This window comes from Manacus candei, unplaced genomic scaffold, assembly GCF_025592945.1.
Source record: "Manacus candei isolate 608988 ecotype Guabito, Panama unplaced genomic scaffold, ASM2559294v1 h1tg000017l, whole genome shotgun sequence".
Taxonomy (NCBI): Eukaryota; Metazoa; Chordata; class Aves; order Passeriformes; family Pipridae; genus Manacus; species Manacus candei.
This window is the reverse complement of record NW_026138065.1, coordinates 26,220,398-26,237,823: the sequence shown is the minus strand read 5'-3', so window position 1 is coordinate 26,237,823 and position 17,426 is coordinate 26,220,398. Positions and strand designations below refer to the sequence as shown.

The 17,426-nt window shown below is 37.2% G+C and overlaps 1 protein-coding gene across 10 annotated transcripts in view; it reads left to right on the top strand.

The window, feature by feature from the left end:
* The window catches only part of CDC42BPA (CDC42 binding protein kinase alpha), a 187,011-nt gene that overhangs the window by 27,692 nt on the left and 141,893 nt on the right, over positions 1-17,426 (top strand). The window lies entirely within an intron of this gene.

The following is a 17,426-nucleotide window of genomic DNA, read 5'->3' as shown; positions in this document are numbered from 1 at the left end:
TTGGTTTCCTCCCGCTTTGTCATAGGAAGTCACATCAAATTGATTATGTGACTGAAGAGTAACCATACAACCACAGGAAATCCTGTGACTGAAACCATTTTTGTTCTCTGCTTGCTTTTGGTAATAGCTTTGTATTTGCAGAATACTGTCTTTGATTCAGGACTATGTTGTACTTTGACTTTAAAAAGGTGATGTTTTTCACAACATATGAACAAAGTGGCTAACATTTTTTTGAGCTGGGGCACCTTTTGTAAAAAAAAAATGATCTAAGAGTAAATAGTAATATTGCTGATAAGAATTTCTGGATGAAAATTTGGCAGTGTAGGTCACTTCAAACAGAAGGAAAGTTAGTAGTGTCAAATGCAAACACACCCAAAGAAAAAAGAAATGCGGCATGCGCATGCTGCATTTGGAGGCTTTAAAAGATGAGACGTGCATGGAGGCATGTACGACTTCTTGCTTGTTGTTCCGTGAGCTGGAGTAGTGAGCTGGTTCAGCTACACAAGCCCTCGTGCTTGTAGACACCAAGGATATTTGAGAAGAGTGAAACCATCCTTTCTGAGAACACAGCACATTTAAATTGATGTTAAAAAGTCTGTGCTCTCATTCTTGATCAAGAGTAGTTTATATCTTGTCTTGAAGCCCTTGCTTTCAAGATATAGCAGTATGAAAGTTGCTCATTATTTTTTGGTTGGGACCTGCTCTTCTGTGACTTTTAGGCACAGTAATAACTTTTTTGGGTGCCAGTTTCTTTATAAAAAATGTTTTTGAGGTTATGGGAAGATGAATGTTTAGATACTACACAGATTTCCTTCCCCCTCTCCCTTTCCATTTTGAAGTACTTTAAAAGAGTTTATTAGCATGCCAAGCAAAACTAGGGAAAGACACACTTCATCCGAATGCATTTGCTTCCTTGCTTGCCCATGCAGTTATTGTTAGGCCTTTTCGAATTTATAAGTTTGGAAAAGAAATGCATCTCTGAGATAAAAGAGCAAAGTAAGGATAAAATGTTTCAAGAACATATCTGCTGGCCTTGTAGAGAGAGTGCATGGTGTTACCCTGACCTGACAGGCTTTGTGAAGGGGGTTACTGTGGAAACCAGAAGCCAAGCTACTGGTATTTGGAGCCAGAGGCATGCCGTGAGGGCAAGAGGGAGGATGGCTTGAAAACCAGCCAGGGTGAGGAAGAAGGGACAGGAAATGTTGAGGTGTGCCCCCCAAAGTAATGATATCCTTGAAGTGAGTAATCCTTGACTCCTGTGCTCTGGGCAACAACTATCCAATACTGCTGTGGCCGTGTGCTCACTGGATGTGTACAGACTGGAGTTGTACAGTGCTGGGGTTGCTCAGCCTGCCCAGGAGCCCCTGCTTTTGTGTCACTGTCACATGTGATGACCTAGTGCAGCAGCAGGTATTGATCCCCAGCTGCTGAGTGAGATGTGGACACCTGTAGCAGTGTTCCTCAGTTTAGGTTGTTAGAATATACCTCTAAAGCCCACTAAGGACCTGTATCTCCTGGAAGGTGTATGGAGACTTGAAAAAAGAGGGAAAGGAGGCAGTGCCAGCAGAGACAAATTGGGATAGCAGTACTAGGCATGGAAGTTTGTGCAAAGTTGATTTAACAGGAGTTTCAGTTTATTTTTTATTTAAATTCTGTTACTAAATCTTTCTCTCTGTATTAAGAGACCAGTACATAGTGTCTTTTGGAATGAGTAGCAGTAGGATTGAAAAAAAGTAGTTGAAAGATGATTGAAAATGACTTTGCAGAATCTGGACTGAATTCACTTCATTTCCTTCCCTGCTTGAAGCATCAAGAGCATTCTGTGATGTAATAATTTCTGTTGTCATCGGTAATAAATTTAGGGAAGAAGCATGTTTTTTGCAAAAGGATTTATGATGACTGATTATCTGGGCCGGGGGGGGGGGAAGTGGGGGGATGTGCTAATCTGCTTGGGTCATCAGAGAGTGGCCATGAAATTTATCTAGAAAAGTAGTCTAGATTTATTTTTTGGGGGGATGGGGATTTCTTTGAACTTGCTTCATAGCAAAGAGTAGAGATGTTCCCATAACATCTCACTTGACCTATGTTTTTATGCAATCTTCTGTGCAAAATCTAAAGACTACGGAGGGAATAAAGTGGAAAAAATTATGTTTGATTCTGTGCAGGTCTAGACAAAATAGCTAAATGAACTCCTGTAATCCATCATAACTTAAAGCTTTGGAGAGTTAGTTATTCTTTGTGTAAAGTACTTCAGAGAAGTTTTAAGACTATCCTAATTTAATCATAAAATATACTGCCTGATATAATGACCTTTAAGGGAGATCACTGAGCATGAACCTTGCAAAATTTGGAAATGGATGAAACTGAGCTGTTCTGTGTCAGCTGGGGATCTGGCCCAGTATTTAAACTGAAGCAATTTATTGTTCTGGTTTTTTTCCCCTCTAATGAGTTACTAGTGCACAGTACTTGAACGTAGAAGCAATAATAGTGCACAAGTGTAGGAGGATGGGAACAACCTAAACTCCAGAATGGTTCCTCTCTCCTCTCAGTCTTTTCCTTTCCCATATTCTTCAAGGTTATTTAAGTAGTTACTAGTTAGTGAGAAGAAATGTTATATAAGAACACCTTCTTCCTGTCTGTACCATCCTGTTGAAATGGCCTCTTTGGACAGCAAAAATTATTATCTGCACTGTATTTCTCAAGCCTTTTAATTGCTGTGAACCGCCCCAAAATTTTACAGCATTAAAAACTCATAGCAGCATGAGAAAATATGTACTTGTACAATTCTTTTCCTCACGTGTATATCAGAAATAAAGGTAGTACTAAAATTGGATTAGGTCAAAACCCTTAATCTGTAGTCAAAGAGGAAACGTGTTTTTCCTCATAGCAGTTGCAGGATGAGTGGAAGTGGATGAAAGGAGTAAAAGTAATGTAAACTCTGGTGGAGAGAAGAGAAATCATTCCTGGACAGGATAGAATGACTGTAGCAATTTGTGAAAGATGTTCATAGACCATAGATGTGGGAGTGGAGAGCACACAGCGAACAGTTCTTGACTATACATGGGATGAGACTTGAGCTTTAAAACCAGGTTTACTAATCTGATGCAATATACTACATGAGTGAGTGTTTTGAATATTAGATCCAAACAATCTGAAAATAACAGTTTATTCACATATATGCTCAAGTAACATTTGAACTGTGAGGAAAAGAGCATAAACAGGAGATAACTAAAATCACAAGAAACTCTTTAGGATAAAATGTTTTGTGGGTATTTAGTATACCAAAATACTTTTTTATGTAGTATAGCAGAATACTTTGGGTCAAGAAACTGAGGGCATGTTGACTTCATATATTAATAAAGCCGTTAAATGCACCTTTGTGTTTTTCAGTTCACAGTGTTTGATCTTCATACTACCTTAAGTGGGCTGAAGACCTGCAATACCTCTGTAGCTTTAGAGCAACCTTTTCATCTTTGTTTTTAAGCTAAATTTTATCCTAAACTCAAATGAAGTGAGTGTTGCATTTGTGCAGTAGTGAAAGATGAAAGAAAGCTTCATTTTCAAATGAAGTTTGAGAAATTGCCTGTGGCTTTGATTATTCATGCATGCTCTATAGAGCCTTAACTCACCTGATCAAGTTAAAAGTAGTGCAAGCACCTCAGGGTGAAAATAATGGTGGTTTAAAAGTATCCCTGTATAGTGCATACCTATGGAAAATGTGAAATTGTAGAAAATGTGAAACTATAGCAATGTGACCAGTCTTCCTCACAACATTTGCGCAGTAGCAATTTCTGAAGTGTAAGATTTTTAATAAAACTTTATTCCCAGCTGCTGTAAATACTGTGTGTAGCTTATAATTTTGTTCAGAGAAGCTGATTTTTTGGTTTTGTGATGAGGTTAGAAAAGATGACCAAAAATGTTCAGTATTTTTTTAATTTGCTTTAAAGCATTGAACGTGAATAGGTGTTTCTTAAAAAAGCAGATAATTTTCCTTCTGGGCTTAGCGCTGAGTGTTACCCCGTGTGTGGAGTGGAATGCTGCAGTGCAAGTAATTAGTAAATCACTACTGTATAGGGTACATAATAGACTATATAGGGTTGGTAAGGAATTTAGTGTATTTCTCCTTGTTAATGAGAAAGCCACTTGTTTTCTTAGGGTAAATGAACTCTACTCTGTTGAAAGTGTGGCTTCAGCTGATTTACCAACATCGACTAAGGCTTCAGGATTTTAATTTCCAGAAGGAAACATTTCCTATTTATATTACTTTAAGGAGTAGAGTATGTGAGATTACTTGGAATCAAGCATGTTTCCAATATTAGACACTATTTAGTGGTGTTAATGTTTTAATACCTTTCTTTTTATTTTCTCCAAAGTAAATACTTGGAAAGTAAATACTAAAAAATTACACTCACCAATTAAGTGAAGGATGTGTTCATGTCGGAAACATTCTTTCTAACTTGTGTAAATCTGTAGGTAGTGCCAGAACTTGGGCAGTAAAGTTGTACCTAATTATGCAACACACAGCTCTTAATGAAATCATAGGACTGAGGATCTGCAGAATCTGTTGGTTGTATTTAATTTAAAATTATTTTATTCAATGATTCACACGATGTTATGTAAATATAGGTACGCTGTGTTCATACATATATGTATATATGTGTAGGTGTGTATATAGACACAATTATACACACAGATACATATATATATGTATTTGTATATTAAAAAAAGCAATCTACATGCTTTGGTACTTGGTTAAATTTTAAGGCACAGTTCCACAGATATCTGATACCATCCAGAAATTTTTAGACTCATAGTTCTCAGGGACAATTAAGATTGTTCTCTGGCAGTAGGTGGAAAAATCAAATAATTATCTCTGTGATTTAATACTGGATTAGATGTTGAGTACATTGCACATGTTAGGGGTTTTTTTTAATTTTATTGTTGTGTTTTTGATGTCTGATGTAAAGGCCACTGGAAAATGTGTAAAGACTCTGACTTCAGAAAGTTTTCAAAATCAGGCCATTACTAAACTCAGAGTAATATTTTATGAAAAAAATTACATTATCAGATCAAGCTGTGATGTTTCATGTGCTTTTATGGTATTTTGTCTTCAACTTTTCTGTGTAAGTATAAAAATAGTTCATCAGGTATTTTAACTGTGAAGTCAATTCTTTTCAGTATACAACTTTGATACTGTAGTATGTATGTATTCTGATACCTGAATTCTAGAAATGAATAAAGTTGATACAGTACGTAGTAGAAAAACAGATGAGTATTAAAGAAGGTCTTACAGAGATGCACGTGCTTGACAGAAATTGTATCAATTTTCTTAATACCAGTATAAAATGGAATTTTTGTTTTAATGTTCAATGCCCTGCACACCAAGTAAGGTGAAAAAGCTGTCAGAGGGAAAGGGGGCATTAGAGAAGAAACTTATGAGTGTCTAATTTTCTTACTGAGAACTACTGAGACATTTCTGATTTAAGAGGAGTGTCTATGCCTGAAATAAAATAATATATTGATACAAATATCTGTACTGCTCAGAATGTATTAAAATTTGTTGTTGTAGAATATTCTTAACCAAATTGTTGACCATTTAAAATTTTTAAATTACAGGATTTTGTATGGCAGTTTTCTCTGCTAAGTTATCACAGATATTAACTACTTTGAAGGTTGAAAAAGCAGTATTTGTGAACTTTTGATAAACCTACTTAGTGTTAACTTGTTTTGTATTTAAGTCAGTTTGAGATAACAGTATTTTGAGGCTTTGCAACTGTTACATACATTTTAGCATTTTTCATTCTATAAAAATAATTCACTTTCAAGTCCTTCTGCAGGGAGATATTCAGGAAGTTTTCCTTTGTGCTTTTCACTCCTTTGAAACGGTTCTGTTTCTCCACCACTAGCTCTTTGTTGGCAAAGGTAACCAAGCCTATTTCCTCCAGGAATATTTAGTTTTGTTTGCTTGTGTCAGTCTATTCTGCAAATAAATGTACTATCACATAGACTTTATACTTGACCTTGCTCTAATGCAGCCTGTCAGCTCTCTTTATAAATGTTCCAGTCTCAGGTGAGATGTGTTTGATATTTGCAAAGGGAGGGAAGGCTTGTCTTTTCGTTGTTTGCAGTCATCAGTTGAATCAGAGTTTAAAATACAAGGTGAAGGTGGTTGGAGGTTGTGCAGTTTTCTGCCTCCTAGAAGAAGCTCTGAGGTGTTGCTCTTGGAAGCGATGTGATGGTTACCCAGGACTGCTGAAAATGTAATGCTGTGCTGCCTCAGTCCTTGAGTCTGCCAGTGCAACCATCTTTATATGTGGGTACTAAAGTACTGTGATAGCTACCAGGAAGGCAAAGATGTAGTAGAAGTCATACTGCTGTCTCTTGTGGGAAGTGTTTTGTCCTTTTGGTATTGCTGAGGTGGAATTTTGGCGGTCAGGAGAACAGCCCTGGAAGGGGTTGTACAGTACAGGAAGAGTAGCAAAAGGTTCTCTTCTGGCTGCTCTTTCATAGTGCTGCTGCTCAGGCCCTTACTGAGCCAGGGAAAGGTTCCTTTGTGTTTAATAGCCCTGTGCCATTTTTATTAGCTTTCCCCCCCCCCCCCTTCTTTCTCTGCTTTGTAGGAAAGGAGCTGCGTTTTGGGAAGGAAATGAGTTAAACTGCTAGCTCCTCATTCTTGCACCTTGGCCTTTTATTTGGCATTAAGACTGTTTTGTTTTGTGCTAATTTGTGTTATATTAATGTTACTTAATTTGTGCTTGATCTAATTTATGAGAAATTCAGCTGTCTGCAGATATTGGGGCTATTTAGTTACGGAAAACATAGTAACAGCAAGAGAGCAAAGTTCAGGTAAAACGTGACTTTCTGGGGCTATCTCAACTTTTATTTAAAGCTGTGAGGCCTTTCTTCATATATGACTATAAACACAAAAGATTTATTTTAAAAGTAGAATCTCAAGATTTCTGCTATAGCTATAAAATCTTCAGGGTGAAGCTGTAGGTGAGCTTGTGTGGCCCGCTAATTGATAACTGGATTTCATGGTCAGATACATGGTTGGAACATGGATACATACTTCACATCGACTTAAAAACAGATGCACTGATCATATGATACTGATAGTCTGATCTAGTTGCTGAACTTCATCTCTTTTCTTATCTGGACTACAGAATACTGATGTTAGTTGAATTTCTAATGTGAACAGTTTTTGTGAGCTTTTGGTATCCTTGTTGAAGAACTGAGGATCCTACTGTGAGCGTGGTCACATATGCTATGTGTTAGCATAAAAGAAACTGTAATATGTGCACTATGGATTAAGGTCCTCACTGACATTAGAACAAAATCATACCGCTCACAAAGGTATTTGTTAAGTTTGTTAAAATATTTTGGAGATACAACAACATGGTTGGAGTAATTTAACACATTTTACAGGAAATTATGTTGTTAAATTGTAACTGGGCAGTAATGCTTCTGCACCTGTAGCAAACAAGTTGTCATCATGACCCTTTTTAACATTACAGCTAAAAATGAAAGCTGGGAGATGATTAGAAAGAGTTGTTCAACAGTAAAAAAGAGGAGTGTGTGGAGCTGCCACAGGAATGAAACCGTTTTGCTTTCTGAAATCTGTTTCACCGTTGATCCAATGGCTGGTGTTTGGAGCTTTTGAAGAGTAATGTCCATTGTGGTCTGCAGGAGCAGCATTTATCTCTAATTTTAACACCAGCTGACCATTTCTTAAAAGGCTGCAGCTGTCATTTACTCAGAGCTTTGTAACTAATTTGATTTTTTTTTTTTGTCTTCTGCAGAGCTGATGAATCGTTTTTACTCCTTACTGGGTGCTATATATACATAAATTATCATTTCAAATGTTACATTATTCCCAGGCTTTTTAAAGGGGTGCGTTGTTGAGGTTCTAAGTGTAATGGAAATGAGGTAGCAAACATAATGTGCTTAATTCTGATTTCCTTTATTAATAATCCTATTTTCTCTCAGTTTATTAAAATCATATTTGTAAAGCAAGCAAATGATATGGCCACTGTGCACAGCTTGTATTGCTTGAAGGTCAGTTTAGGCACCGTAACAGGAACATTGGAGAATTGTGTTACAGAGCAGATTGCAGTAGGAGAGGTTTCAGCTCGGGAATCAGTGCAAATCCTGAGTTACAGGGTTCTGTGTTGGTGATCTTTTGGGACAGTCTGGAGCAGCTCTTAGATATAGGTAACTACTATTTACTAGTTCTGGCAGGGTCATATTGACAGATCAATACAAAGCTGAATCTTCTGAGCTTAGTTCCCTCTGTCGTGCAGCTTTGATTTGCTCACAGATCTTCATTAGCATAAAAGCTAACGAAGCTAATCAGTATTCAAAGAGGAAACTGTAAAGGAAAATGGATACTAGACACAAAGAAAGCATGGGATATTTTGGTTAATACAGATGATGTTTAAGTTGTAATTGAGCATTAATGTCAGCGTGCATCTGGAAGGGACGTATTTCTGAACATACTTATTTCAAATGTTCTTTGTTTTAATTTTTAGGACAAAAATATTGTATGTAGCGCAATTATAGGGTTTGTCTGGTATTAGTGGATAGGCTGTAGACACTTTAAACAAAATTGTGTCTTCATTATTTTGATTTCCTGACCTGTTTGATGTTTGGGGTTTTTTTTGTTATGATTTTGAGCATTTTAGAACGATAGTTAGTTGTATGTCTTATCAACTTCCATAGGAGACTGAGCTCAGACCCCTGGAGACATTGCACTGAGTACTCAATGCTGTTCTCAGGAGTGGCATTGTTTTTTTGCTATGCTACAGTTGTTATCAATATGCATTAACAAAGCATTGTGAGGTTAAAGTATTGAATGAGTGTGGGGGAAAGCTGTAGTGTTTTGCAAAGCCATGCATTTTAACAAGGGCTTTATATTTAATAAACATTAAAGACAGTAAATTGAATTATTAGAGTTTTGGAAAAAGTTTTATTTATAGGGGTAATATAAACAGTACTTGGAATCCTTTAATGATAGCTTTCTACCTTTAGGACTTAAAAAGAATTTCCACTGGAATTGTGGACTTCTGTAGAGAACATTTAAGTTTGTGATAGCCATGTGTCCATTACTCATGAACTTTTCAAGACCCAAAGTTGTCACAATCTAGAGGTCAAAGACTAGTGAGTTAGAAGACTCGTCTGACCTGATGATGGAAGCAAGAAGGGAAGAGAAATTGTATATCTGGTTTTTTCTCTCCTTCAAGAATTTTTCTTTATGACTGAAATAAAACTAAATTGAAGAATGTTTGTAAGAGCAGTCTCCATCACAGTGAGTGCTTAGAACTGTCTGTAGATAGGAGTAAAATGTTAAGAGTTGAATTTTCCCCTTTCATTTTGTCTCAAACAACTGGACTTACTCTGTCATTGGAAATATTTTTTCACATATTAGTGAATTTTTTCACATATTGCTTAGCTGGTGGTTTTGGATAGTATTCTCTTGTATGTTCATAGACAGAGGTAACATTCTGATGACTTTGGAGCATGTGTGACTGGATATATTTTATTTGTAGATATTTTTAAATCCTGTGACAAAAGGCTAACAAACATAGAAGTGGTAATATTTTTGAAGTTCAAAGAAATATTCCCCACTGAACCCCCCAAATGTAACACAACTGCTTTGTGTGTGTATGTTCTCTGGTAGCTGTTCATCTTGCGTGTGCTTAGCACAAGCTTAGCATAGTCAAGTGGATATCTATAATTTATACCTTGATTGTAGAATCTGATTGCAGCTCTCATCCCCATTGGTGGTGAGGACAGCTACATCATTGTGGCTTCTTAGCTGTTAATGTTTTTTTTATGTTAATTCATTTGCTAGTGCTTCATTAAAGCTGTAACTACTTTAAGCACTTTATTCACAGTGTAGGAAGTCCATTTAACAAGCCCAATGCTCAGCAGTACCTGATCAGTATGTGTGTTTTGTTCACATGAATAAGTATCCCAGAGGAAAGTTTTGCCAGGAAATATTCCACCTTCCAGCTGTAATTGAATGGACTTGAACAACAAGCTGAGACAGCTGGGTCCTGTTTTGGTCTTGATTTGTAGGGACCCAAGGGATTGGGAGAGTGGGAAAGGAATCCTGTGCCAGTTGAGTGAGTTCAAATGAGGAAAAGAGAGCTTTGCTCCCTCGACTGCTCTGCATTTCAACTATTAATACAGCAATAAAGCCTATTCAAAAAGAGTTCTGTGTTCTTTGTGTTTTTTGAAAGGAGGCTTGTGTGCTTAGCTATTGTGTCTTTTTTGAAATTTAATGTCTTATCACATGAGGCAGAATTTTCCAGGTCAGCCACCCAACTTTAATCATGAGATCTTGTAGAGTGCAGGAAGGAAGCTGAGAAGTCCTCACAATAACCAAGGAATAACATCCTATTGGAAGTGTTCTTGCATGGGGTCATTCATATTATAATTAAGAAACCCCAAGAAGCAAGTAGTTAAAGCAACTTTTTGAGCAGTTTAAGGCATTGATGTATCTGTATTTAAGATGAGTTTTCTGTGGTTTTGAGGTATAACAGGAGCTTTTCCATTCCTTTTAAATGTTGCTCAGTTCTGAACATGTACTTCAGATCACTGTAGGAAGGTCAAATTGCTGCTTTCAGAGTGAACCCTAACCCAAAATTTTGCAGGTGACATTGCAAACATTAACTGTTTGGTTAAACTTCGCATTTGCCTCAGTCTGACCTGTTGTTGACAAAAGTAAATAGCTATTTCTCCTGACTGAATCAGGCTGTTTTAGCAAAATGGATGTTTAAATTAGTTTGTCGAAATCTAGCTAATATGATTGCTAAATGAAAATATTACAAGGGTAGAAGTGGAGCAAAATCAAGCTATTTTTGCACAGTGATCAATCACTTATATGAAATAAGTGTGAAAAGTATTCAGAGATTTGAGGAGCAGCTGCCTAATTTTAAAAATTGTGAAAAAGGCTACATAGACAGAAGAGATCATAGAATCATAGAACATTTGAGTTGGAAGGGACCTTAAAGTTCATTTCGTTCCAATGCTCCTGCCATGGGCAGGGACACCCACTAGACCACGTTGCTCAAAGCCCCATCCAACCTGACTGTCAGAAGAAAATAGTGTGTCTGTGCTACAGTAATAACCAGAGGGTCCTGTGCTACCAGATTCATCCTGGCAGAGCATCTTTACTAATGTTGGGGACGAGGTGGGGGGAACAGCTCTCTTCTGTGGTGGCTGGATGACTTCTGCTATTATGTTTTACTTGAGTATTAGTACATAGTTGCCTGCAGTGTATGCAGACTCTTAGTTTAGACACACGGGTACAGAAAGATAAATTCTGTTTTATTTATGTGCTGTCTTTTGAGTGCCTGGTTGTATACAGACAGCTGAATGTAGACCATCAAGTGGAATTTTTGGTAGCTCCTGGCTTTTCATATATGATTGTGTGCCTCCCTGGCTAGGATTGGTCTGATGCTGTAGTGCAGTGGTCAGAAATCCAAATATAGAGGGCTCTGGTTTGTACATTGCTTTTGTGATTTCATGGCAGGTATCCTCTAACTTTACATGGAACAAAAGTATATGTTTTGTCTCATCAGTATAGTGCTGTCCTTACAACCAGCTGATCTTGGTGTTTTTCATTAAATAGTCAGTAATTTTCTTTATTTACCAAACCTGATGGCGTCTCCACGTGTATCAGTGACGTGGTGCTCATTTGATCATTTGAATGCATAGAGTTCTGAAAAATTTCCCTGTCAGCAGTTGTGCTCCTGCAGGTATGAGTTGTAATCTATCCTAGACTGATAATAACTTCTTAGATAAAGAACGTTTTTTAATTTTTATCTCTTGCAATATTTAATGTGCTAACAAATTTATTACCCTGCACAGGTATTGCAGATGTTATGAAGTGTGGGTTTGTTGTCATCAACTTCCTTTAGGCCAGGAAAGGTTATTCTAGAAAACTGCACAGTACACAACATTTCTTCCAAATAAACTTTCACTTGATGGCAACTAATTTCAGTAAAAAAAGTGCCACACGAGCTTCCTCTGATGCAGTATGGAAGTTCTGCTATCTGTAGTTAAGAGTGACACTGGGCAGAAAATCTGATGGAGGCTTTTTCTTTTTTTTTCTGGACCCGAGTTACTCTGCAGTGTTGCTTGTAGGCAGTACTGGGAAAAGCTGGCTTACATTATCTCTAAGTGTTCTTTTAGGGGCAATCTCACTGTTGTCAAGTTTGGTTTTAAACTCTGAAAGAAAAAGGGGAAATGTTCGTGGCTAGTGCTGTGAAGGTGATTTTTTTCAGAATATTTTACACTGGAGGTGACACTTGCATTATTTCAACTGCATAGCAGACGGGCTCCATAGTGTCAAGGTTGTAGCTGGGGAGAGTAAGAGTACTCTGGGAGAAATTTTTTTGTGAGGTAAAAGATCTATAGAATATGAATTTGGGTATTTTAGCTATATTTTTTTTAAGATTAGAGGAGATCACTTAAAAAAAAAAAGGCAATTGAAAATACAGTGTTCAATCTTCACTTTTTGGCTTTTTGTTCATAGCCAATACTAAAAGATTTTATAATTCTCTAGTGTACTAACAGCATTGCTATTATATTTGTACATAACTTTGCGTATCTGGCCTCTTAGTGACAACATATAATAAAAATAAAGGAATATCTAATCATCTTTTCTATCTTTAAAGGTTAAATTGATAGCTGATTATTTCTTTTAAGTCTGTCTTTTATGATCCCTGCAATGAGTTATGGATTAAAACATCATACAAGACAAATTAATCAAGATTTAAGTAAATAATTGATGGATTGTCTATCCTGACTGTTTGGTCAGAAGAGCCAGAAGAAATCATTAGTAGATGTTTCATTTGAGACTGATTTTAGACTAGTGGCTTTTTAAATGCATATCATTAGAATAAACGCTGATGTGACAAGTAGCTTTTGTTTAATTATTTGTATTAAGGAGATACTGCTATTTTAGAGGTTGAGCTAGAAGCAAGGAAGGTGGTTATCACCTTTTTTAACATAACAAAACGTGAAAGCTGTGTTTGCTGTGTGTGCCCAGGACGATATAAATAGCAAGAGCAGCCCTTTGCAGGGCTGGAGGGCAGGAGAACAGTGAGGTCACAGCTTTTGCCACCTTGGTTGCTATCCAGTGTGGTTATGTTTGCTGTCAGGTACTTTCTCACTTTCAAATGGAAAATAAGGTGACTTTGAAAAGAAGAGACTAGCAGAAGCCACTGGCTAAAAGGAAAGAAGGTGGCAGACAAATGAAGAAATTGAATCTTCTTTTAGATGGCTTTCCTATTTCCTCTGGGAGGAAATAAGGCCAATCATGTCAATAACAGTCCCCTGTTATTATTGATTAAATAACAGCTGGCTTGTTTCTGTGGTGTCTTTAACTATTTAGTTTTCAAAAATACAGTAGAATGTTCTTGTCTCATGAATGAAAGGACATGGTTTTACTGGTGTATGTGTTATATCAGAAAATTTCGAGAAGAAATCTTGTTTTTTACATGATGACCTCAACGAGACCTCATGCATCTTGTCAGAGATGGATCATTTTTTGCAATGGGAAAAACATTTCCCATTTATTGTATCTTTGTCTTTTGTGATTTTAACAATAAATAATTCAGTTGGGTGAATATACTCTTTATTTCAGGAAAATAATATAACTATTTTGTTACTCAACAGTGTGTGTATATGTGTGTGTGTGTATATATATATTTTTTTTTTTTTAATCTCGCTCCTAAATGAGGTAGAAATAGGGAAGATTTCCCTTACAACACAGGTTTGCTGTTTGGTGTTGTAAGGTCATTTTAAAATGCAAAACGTGATTTTTCTATTAAAATTGCTCCATTATCTATTTGCTTAAATGCTTTATCCATTCATGGATTTTCCAGTATGTTATTTTCGTGGGTCAAAATGTGATCTCAAGATGACAGTTTAAAATTTGTGTACAGGCTGTGCTTAACTACGTGCATGGGGTGCTGTTGAGAATATCAGGTGAGAACTGAATGTTGGCTGCCACCCTGCTCTCGGCTTCTGAAAAACTCAGGCCTGTAATCTTCACAAAAAAATTGTGTGTGTGTACACATGTATATGTGGCATTTGAAATACTTCTCAAATAAAATTGGTCAGGAGATAATTCTTTTCCCCATGTGCAAAATGATAGAGAGTTCTTTGCAGATTTGAATAAGTACAGAATGATAGTTTCTTGGATCAGTGAATGAAATTACTATTCATGGGGCAAAAATTTGTTTACTCTGTCACGTGTACGTCAAGGCTGGTGGGGTGGGGAACAAGACTTCCTTTTCCTGGAGGCACAGAAGCAGGATTCAGGGGAGATTTTTATCTACTACCTGTATTTGATAAGAAAAGAACTGGGGAAAGAGCTAAACAAATCACCGTATAAACCTGCATAACTCCAGTAAGTCATGGTAATGTTTCCTTCTCTCTGCCTGACTTTAGGTAGTGGGAAGAATGGCAGTTCATGCAGTTTATATGTGATAATGCTCTCAGAGGCATCCTCATGACATCAGTCACGAATGCTTCCTTTAATCTCTTTCAGGCTTTATTAATGCTCCAACCACTGCAGTGTTTCAAAGAGGGAAGGTAGAGTTTAGTTCTTTAAAAAAAAACAACCAAACAACAAAAGATGCAAAACAAACCCAAAAAAACATTTTATGGTCTCTGGGAAGAAACTGTGCCTAAGGATATTTTCACAATGTTTGTTCCGTGATGCACTTTTCCTTTAAGTTCAGATAGTGAGTAAAGTATATGAGACTTCATACATGAAGAAGGTGGTTCTTCTTTCTTTGATGGCTTTTAGGTACACAACTTCATGGATTCTAGCCATGGCATAGAAGAATATGATTTTATCTTTGTACTCTAAGTTAGTTTAGGTTAATTTACTGGATAGTATTCTCTAATGTTCTGGTCGGTTTTTGAGATGAAGGAAAGCTTATTGCTAGTAATTAGGAAATCCGTGTATATGATGTCTGGGCAATTATATTTACATTTTTTTTAAATCTGTAATCTTTGGTATTCAAATCAGTCATATTTTCAGAAATAGTTCTGAATCTGTCAAGAAAATACCTGACTTATAGATGAATTATTTTAAATCTAGAAAAGTTGGTAAAAAAGTAGATACTAAAATTATTTCTTTCAGGTGCAATAAGCTTGTTTATAGTTGCACAGACATTCAAACATGGGAATGTCCATTGTTGTTTTAGAGCCCAAAGGATGGAGTCTGAGTTATTTGTCTTATATTCATCTAAAAGTTGAATGTAGCACAAGGGTCTGAACTGTTCTTTGGATCCCCCCATGAGCATTATTACACATCTGATATATTGTAGAGTTTTGTTTGACTGTCTTAAGCATAATGGCATTACAGTGTTCTTTTGTGTCTGCTTTCACCAAGTCTTCTGAGGTTCTCCTCTGATCCTGTGTTTCCTGACCACCACATGTCTTTGCAGCATTTCAGGTATATTAGGTCCTCTAATAACAGATATAAGTCACTGGTGGTGACATTGAACTGTACTTGTGGTGTCCAGGAAAAAACACACCATGTTTCTTTACAAGAAAAGATGCTTCGTTGAACCTCCATTTCCTACTTCCTTCAGAATTAAATTGAAAACTTGAGAGCTTAGTTGTTAGGTTGTGATCCTGTTTGTTTGCTTTTCCTTACTGTTCAGTCTTACAGTTAAACCTATTTTTTAAAAAAAAACAAACAAACCCAAAATCAGCAAGATACCAAACCATGAAATCTGAGCTTTTTATTTCAGTTCATCTCTCCTGTGGCTCTGCAGCAGGTGGGGCATACTTCCCACCATGTGTGGAAACACAGGGATGGCACCTTCTGAAGAGAGCAAGCTGATGTAACACTGCACAAAAGGATTTTTTGCTTGTTCTGCCAGTACACCAGGGCTGCTGTTGTCTGAATTTGGGGCTGGGTGTTGAAATATGTTGTTTGGTGTTCATTTAGTTTTATTTCTTATGATAGTGCTGTCTCTCATATTTGTGCAGAGCCTGGGCCACAAGAATTTGGATGTGTCTAGGATAAACTTACACTTCCTTGACTCCCCAGACCACAGTACAGGCTGAGGGGGAGGAGTCTGTTTAGGGTACTTCAAAACTACCTCCACTGTGCTTGGGTTCAACTGGGGCCTTACAAAAGCAGAGCACCTCCTTGAAGGCTGCCCTCATCCTTAGGTCTTCTCAGACATCTGTTGTTTTCTTGTGGTTTTTTATTTATTATTATTTTTCTCACAGAGGATTCCATAACTTATGTATAAATATCTTCATGTGGTGGGTAACTCTATTAAGACACATAGAAATCTAGGCTCTTCTGTGAAAGGAAGGAACCTTTTAGAAGGTTTTAGGCTTTCTTCTTACTAAAAACTATCCATGTACTGTTTAAAGGATCTCAAACTCCACCGTTTCGTGGTCACTGCAGGCAGAGCTGCCCTTGAGCTTCACATTCCCCACCAGCCCCTCCTTCTTGGTTAGAACAAGGTCTTGGTTGCCGGCTGGGGTTAAGCCACAAGACCAACATAGTATCTCTGTTGGCTCCTCTATCACTTGCAGTAGGAAGTTACCATCAGCACATTCCAGCATCCTCCTGGATTGCTTATGCTTTGCTGTGCTGTCCCTCCAAGAGAGGTCAGGGTGGTTTCAAGCTGTTCTCTGCATCTCCCATAGCAAACAGATGGTGCTGCTCATGAAGAAATCTAAAATTGAGAAATATTTTTCTCCCTTTGTGATCCTTTCGATTGAGATTTGCATGGAGGCAATAAATTGCTCTGAGAAACTTGATGTTACCCACAGGCATGACCTTCCCATGGAAATTTCCATTAAGTGGAATGTACATATACATGTAGAACTTACTTATTTTTATATATGTATATGTGTGGGTACACACACACTCACATATATATCTATAAAATAAATTTTTTGATAGTTCAGTTAACACAGACTATTCTGTATTATCTGTGGACAGTTATGGAAGGGGGATAGATGAGGATTAGGCTTGGTTGTAACTCCATCACTTATCTTTAGCATAATTTTCCTGTCAGTGTTACTTCCTTCTAAGTGCAGCTGCCTGTTTGCTTACTGGGATTCAGCTAACTATAAGCAAATTTCAGCCCACCCACTATGCTTCACCATACACCATTGGAAGTTAATAGGTTGACTTTCAGCTGGAGAGTGTACATTTTTCAGTCCCCTAGTGATTCAGACTGCTAATTTCAGTAAGTTGTTGATGTCCTGCGGTGGCACTCATCTGTCAAGCTTGAATTCTGCAATGGTGTTTTAAGGCTGCAGGACAGATGTATTCAGGAGGTAGGTGTGGATGTGGAATTTAGATTTTACAAAAATAAAATTTCCTTTATTTTTGCCTCTCTTGGATCTTCTAGAGCTGTGCTCATTCTCTG